The sequence below is a fragment of the Pseudophryne corroboree genome, chromosome 4 (assembly GCF_028390025.1).
Source record: "Pseudophryne corroboree isolate aPseCor3 chromosome 4, aPseCor3.hap2, whole genome shotgun sequence".
In the NCBI taxonomy this organism is placed as follows: domain Eukaryota; kingdom Metazoa; phylum Chordata; class Amphibia; order Anura; family Myobatrachidae; genus Pseudophryne; species Pseudophryne corroboree.
In genome coordinates this window covers 809,693,124-809,700,259 of record NC_086447.1, presented here as the reverse complement: position 1 = coordinate 809,700,259, position 7,136 = coordinate 809,693,124, and the positions used below count along the sequence as shown (strand labels likewise).

Sequence of the window (7,136 nt, the reverse complement as noted above, 5' to 3'; positions counted from 1 at the left end):
CGTCTGCCCAAGATCTGTACAAACTGTGTGTCACAACTGAGGGCTGGAGACCGTGACTGGGAGCCTCAGTTGTAGGGGCTGACGGGTATTTGAACTTAGGAGGAGCTATGTGACTCCTGGACATGCGTAATGACAGTAGCAATGAATGCCCGAGGGCGTGACCACGACAACTGGAAATGCCTTAAGTGCTTTTAATAAATAAAAAGTCAAATAACGTGCAAAAGAATAATAGAAAGTCACACGTGATAATTAGGTGCACAATTGGTAAAGACCAGTAACCTGGAATATGGAGGAAAGTTCTGTAAACAATAAATGAAGCTGCGGTTCGCTGGAAGATGAGTAAAGAAGCTGGGGTTCGTTGGAAGATGAGAAAAGAAGCTGGAGTGCGCTGGAACTGAGGAATGGAGGATGATTACTGAAAAGCAAAAGTTCAAACACAGGAATCCAAAGTAGACTGTAGAGGGTTAACACTGGAGAGTCGGGTTACACTGCAGAGTGTAATCACCAGGGAAGTCAGGCTGAACTGCAGAATGGAATTGCAGGAGAAAGTCTGTAGTGAAGCTTGTAGGCTGGAATCACAGATGACAATAAAAGCACTGACGATTTCCTGGCCCAGGCACAGGATACTTATACCTGCTGCAGGGCAGGCATTGGCTGACCAATCATGCAGATTCACAGTGCAGCGGATTGGTGGAGACTGAGGCATGTGACTGAAACCAAGATGGCTGCGCCCATGTTAGCACTTGGAGGGAAAGTTAGTTTGGAAAACCATGTGGAGATTCAGTAGCAATGGCGGCGAAGGCCACGGAGGGCAGGAGACGCCACACTGGCAACTTGTATACTGGAACCGCATGGATGACAGCGGAGGCAGCGGCAGACATGAGACATTACACTGGTAAGTCCGTATACTGGAAACACAGGAACGGCGGCGGAGGCCGCGGAGGGCGTACAACCAGAAGGGAGATAGTGTCTTAGTACCCGGATCGTGACAGTGTGTTTGTATTGATGCAGCCCTAAATTGGGTTAATTCGTGAGTGGGAGGACCCAATCACTGAATAACAATTCTAATAATTAACCACTGTCATAGATGAAAAGAATGAGGATCAAGAAGAAGGAGGATTGAGTGTAAGTGGTGATGCTGCTGTTGGTGTTGTTTCTACAGGGAAGAGAGTCTCCCTACTTCACTGGGTATTCCCTAGTGGTCGCCTATCTAGGTACTGACTCAGCCCACCTACGTTTAGCTTCCAAGATCGGACAAGATTGGGCGTGAACGTAGGGGTATGGTTGTAGGAAGGTTTGACCCTATAGCACCAATGAGAGTGCACCGAAACAGGAGGATTGATTCCTTCTTGGAAAGGGAATGCTGAGAATGCGTGGGAAAAGGGAATAGTAATAGATGAGTAGGTGTGAATCTGCTGTCCACGTTAGACTGAAGAGACGTGTTTCCTGAGGGGACACGCACCCCAGAATCGTGGATGAGAGTTCACAGAAGGAAGAAAAGCAAGAAAATGATTCTAGAATAAAGGCAAGTAGTTACAATGGACTATTGGATTAGATTACAGTAGGTCCCTTTGGGTCACCTCTATTTTTTGGATACTAATGGATCCTGGTTCAAATAGATCACTGTGACAGATGTCAAGACACTTAGCAGCTCAGAATGGAAGTGAACAAGCCCGTAACCGGGTGAAACGCGTTTTCCTTGCGGGCACCTTACCTGTCTGACATCTGAATGGGTGATATTTGATGCTTATTCAATTTATTGTACCAGACTCAATGCTAAAGTATATTTCTTTGCTTCTGAAAGAATTACCAATATTGCTGGTGCTTCCAGCTAAACTGTATTGCATGTATGTGTACTCTTTCAGTTAGGTACAGCAGAGCCGGATTAAGGGGGGGGGCTCTGGGGATAAGTACCCCTGGGCCCCATGCTGTGAGAGGGCCCCCCGTCACCCGCCACAGATCGGATCTCTATCACCGATCCGATCTGCGACGATGCTCTCCCTGCTCACCCACTGGCTGCCGTCAAACAACTGCAGCCGCGCCAGCGCTGCAGACTTCTACTGGGCAGCCGGTCTGAACGATGGCGCCGATGTCCAATGATGACTGAATCTGCAGCCTGCGGCTCCCTGACTGGTTGGAGCTGTCAAAGTCAGAAAAATATCTCTATGCACACTACCATATTTGCACATCACACAGGTCCGTGCTGCGCATGCGTGCGCTCTCCCGTACGTGCGCATACTCACAGTCGCGGGCACCCGCAGGCGCATGGTATGCGTATTTACGGTAGAGTTTATGTGATCGTAGCGTGCGACTCAATCGTTTCATATTTTCACTATATAATGTATTTTGTAGATCATGGTCCCTTTGATAGATTCTGAAAGTTTAGTTAACATAGCATGTTCCTGAACAGAGAAATCCCTCTTTGTATTGTACGAAGGGTCTAACAGGGGTCATACAGTGGTGTTTGGTACCCATCGGAAGAGTATTTAAATAGCAATATTCCGGTGTTGGTTTGGAGCGGATTAATCGCTCGTGCGAATAGTTATGGACATAAGAAGTTTATGTCCATTTACTATTATTTGTTCTTATTTAGTCATGCGGCGGGAAACTCAGTGTCCCACCCACCTGAACAGTTGGAAGCAGTCACAGCCCACCTGTATGAATCAACCTATGACCTTTTGTTATAATGCGAAGCCGAATTCCTGTGTCCAATGAACAATGAGATTGTAGGGACCATTGAATTGCATTGTGTGTGGGGCATAAATAGGCAGGCCGACCATATCCAGTTCACTCTCTTCAACGGTTCTCATTGCTGATAATCGGGAGCTGGATATCGAGGCGCATGCGATCGTTTCCCCTTGTGCGTAAGTGTTTCTCCGCAACTATATTGATCTTCTTGTTATTGTGGGCCAATTTCTCTCTCTCTCTCTCTCTCCTCCTCTTTTTCTCTTATTTTCCCTTAAATAGTAATTGTATTATATTTCCTGTGCAGTTATCTGGTTAGGTAGTCTATGTTATATTGTAGTGTATGATTTGTATTTGTATTAATTCTTTTGCAAAGTATATCATTCAAAATATATACATATTAGGCGTTGGACCCTAAGCCCAGGTATCTGTGTATTTCTTATAGTGTCTAGTATTCTCAGAGCGTCGGTGACGCTCAAACAGCTTTTAAGTTAATAAGGTTACACTAGGTTGCATCTACACCCTATCTCTACACTAAGGTTTTACAGCATATTTCATTGTTTATGGTTTAGATATAAAGGTTTAACATTGTGAGCGTCAGCGCCGCTCGTGATCTCCTCGTGGTCTCGAGCGTCCGCTACGCTGATAGCGTAGCATTACGGTAGTCGCTCACCTATAAGTGTGCCCGATACCAACAGCGTATTCTCGTGAGCGTCTGTATCGCTCGAGCAGCCCGCTCCCGATACAGCGTCCGTTACGCTATAGTGAACCATTACGTTAGTCAGCAGCCAATAGCGTGCCTGCCTGTGATCTCTTGGCCGTGAGCGAACGTGACGCTTGAGCGTCTCGACTACGGCTAAGCGATTGTTACGCAGCGAGCGTACCCTTACGGTACTTCATACGTAAATAGCGTACAGTGTTCTTAGACCTCATAAAGGATTTTATATACGATAAATATCTAGCTTTATCAATTGGCGGCTCGCCCGTCCTTCACATATCTGCACTAGGTAGATACAGCAGACATTATCCATCAGCAAAGGGCGGGAGGTTATATTCCTCGTAGTGCTGTCGGGATAAGCGTCTGCTTCTCTTAGTAAAGGGTGCTGAAGGAATCCGGGAACCGGAGGTAAGAACAAAACGATAGTGTCTTTTTAAAACTGTTTATTTCTGTCTTGCGTACACACGCACGCATATCTGCATTTCTTTTCATTCGTGTATTTTCGTATATCACTCTCCTGTTTGCCAGTTTTATAGTTGATAAACGTGCTAAGAGAGATTTGCCGCTATTTCATAGTTTAAGAGTAAAGGTAATATAGTTAAAGTATAGACAAACACACAGCTGTGCCTGAGAGACAAGGCGAAGTCAGTGTGGTGCGTGGTAGATGATAAAGGATCATCTACATTGATAAACGTATAAATTGTGTTACGGTGGATCTTTGCTTTGCGTACACGTGTCTCTAACAAAGGACTGAGACTTGTGTACGCAATCCAAGGGCCGACGCACGCAGCGTATATTACGCAACGGAGCGTACGGGTACGACCACGTAACTCAAATCACAAGTGTTAATTTTTTTTTTACAACGCGATAAATAGCGCAACGCGGTAAGTAACGCAACAGGCGATAAATAGCGCAAATCTATTTTTATATCCGAAATTTAGATTAACAGATCCTTCTCCAAATTTACAACACATCTGGTTTAAAGAAAATTTCTGCGCAGAAATAGAAATAGAAACAAAAGTGTACATGTGGTGAGTGAGTGTTTGCAATTATACAATTTTGAGGTTGAACCACAAGAAAAGTATCGAGTTCTCGTGAAGGTACATACATGTAAGTGACGTGCATGGTGGCTAGGGAGGCATCTCTGGTTAAACATAAAAAATTTGAGCATTAGAGTGTAGCAGACCAGGAGGTCATACTGTAACAGACCAGGAGGTCGCATAACAGACCAGGAGGTCCAGGTACAGCAGACAAGGAAGTCCGCTATAGAGACAAGTAGCACAACACCAAGAAGGGTTGGTGCGGAACCCATATAGGCCATTAAGCTCTGGCTGAAGGAATTCGCAGCCGAAATTTTCGATTCCACTGGTCGCTCCACACATAAGATTAGTTGCTTATGTGCTGAACGATTGTACCGCACGTAATTGTGTGCATTAGTAAACCTGACCGGTACTATTTGTGTACGAAGGTCATAAACGCTATTAGTACATTTTAACGTGATTTGTGTAATTTTTTTTATTTTAAGGGAAGTTCGCTGGTCACTCAGGAACTATCCAACAACCGCTACTTGCTGGGGAACGCGCCCCAGTAAATAAAGGTTCACAGGGGCCCTAGGTTGGGTACAACAGCTCTGGATACAGTGATTGTGTTACTGGCCAACGTGGGCGAGAAGTGAGTGGAGTACTCGGTAAACTTCACCGCCAGCCTGCCCCGGACATCTTGGTTTTTGTAAGGGTTCGCTGAAGAAAAGCAACACCTGCAAGTTATGGGGGCCAGTTGTTCAGGTAGGGGGCGATCAACCTCGGTTCGGGTTGATTTAGTAAACCGACCAATAGGGTCGGCCAGGTATGTAATGTGTGAAAAATACGGTTCACACACAGAGGTTTTATGTGATGAATGGGAAAGAATGACTGTACATGACGGGGAGAAATTCCCAAGAATAGGTAGCTTTAGCCCAGAAGTGTTACTAAATCTAAGGAGAAGGATATGTCTCATTAAATCAGCCAAGAGACGAATCAAACATTATGATTATTTACAGTTGTGGCAACAGGAGGGTGACATACAGAGAGGATTGGCTCAGGCGGCGGGATCTGGCTCGATCAGAAAACTGATAGCCACGGCCCCACCGCCACCATATATATCGGGAGAAAAATTGGTTGCGGAGAATGACGCATTAAGGTGTAACAAATAAACACTTAGCAACTGTGTAAATGTTAAAGATAATGTTAACCAATTAACCAATGCAAGTATTAACCTGTGCAAGTTGTACCCTGTTTTGAACTTTCCTCAGGAGTGTGATCAAGAGGACGAATCGGCAACAATTTCAGCGCTCTCTCTAGCAGCCACTGTTGAAATATGGACAACAGACTATGGTTTTGTTTACATGCATGTAGTTACCGTACAGGGGCAGCAGATGGCGCTGTATAGTTACAGAGATGTAGTGTTTGTCTGTTGCATATGTTATGTACTTGTTTGTTTTACCTCACATGTGTTCTTTCTAGAAGAGTCTCTGAGGGAGAAGGAGATAAGCTGATGATACTGAAACCTGTTGTATTGATCCTGCTATTTCAGTACTATATAAACAAGATATACATCTCAAGTCTCGTTCTGTCTGTATACAAGGTAACTCCTGAGGTAATACTTTATCTAAGGCTCCCCACTGCACACCTATGGTATCGATCCATCGCACTATACCAACAGGTTATGGGCCCAGACTGGAGTCTGTACAAGATAAAGTTTTCAGGAGTGCATCCCAAGCAGCATCCAGATCACGAGTCGCACTGCAAGTCCCAGCAGGCGCAGACAGCAGACTGTGTAATGCACAAGAAACAACCCAGGAGAACCTTGGAAAGAAAACTGTGAGTAAAACAAGTTTAATACCACAGAAGAATAGAGAGATCTATACAAGGAAGGGTTATGGCAAATTACACAGATCTCAGACTAGCTGCAAGCAAGCTTTCTAATGAGAACTATCAAACATGGAAGTTTAAAGTAGAAATGCTATTAACCAGAGATGATTTATGGGATGTTATAAATGCAGACAGACCTGAAGGAGAGGATCAGCAGTGGATTAAGAAGGACAGACAGGCAAGAGCCACTATAAGTTTACTAGTGGAAGATGAACAGCTTATACACATAAGACAAGAGAGTACAGCTAAAGGCATGTGGTGTGCTTTGCAGAGAGTGCATGAAGGAGCAAGTTTGAACAGCAAACTATTCCTATTAAGAAAATTATATCAAATGAGATTTAATAAAGGCAAGACAATGCAAGAACACATCAGTGCACTACTAGAGATAACCATACAGCTCAGGTCAATGGGAGAAGAAATCAAAAGCAACCACATAGCAGCCATCCTCCTTTGCAGTTTACCAGATACATACAGTGCACTAATAAACGCACTAGAAATGAGACCTGAAGCAGAAATCACACCAGACTTTGTGAAGAACAGGCTCATAGAGGAGTATCAACGCAGAAAGGAGCTTACAGAGTGCAATACTGAAAGTGACACAGAGAAAGCACTTAAAATGGCGGACACTAAGCCACACACCAGGGAAACAAGAGCATGTTTCAGATGCAAGAAAGTGGGTCACCTGAAAAGAGATTGCACCATATGGAAGGCAGAGCAGCACAAACCACCAGAAAGATTACACAAACAAAGAGCCAAAGCCACACTTACAGATACAGGAGCACACAATTGGAATGGAACATTTAAAGCGACAGTAAACCAATTAT

At 44.5% G+C, this 7,136-nt stretch overlaps 1 pseudogene; it reads right to left on the bottom strand.

Moving 5' to 3' along the window:
- Positions 1-1,173: 1,173 nt before the first annotated feature.
- Positions 1,174-1,292, bottom strand: LOC134912834 (5S ribosomal RNA; annotated as a pseudogene).
- Between the last annotated feature and the right edge of the window lie 5,844 nt (positions 1,293-7,136).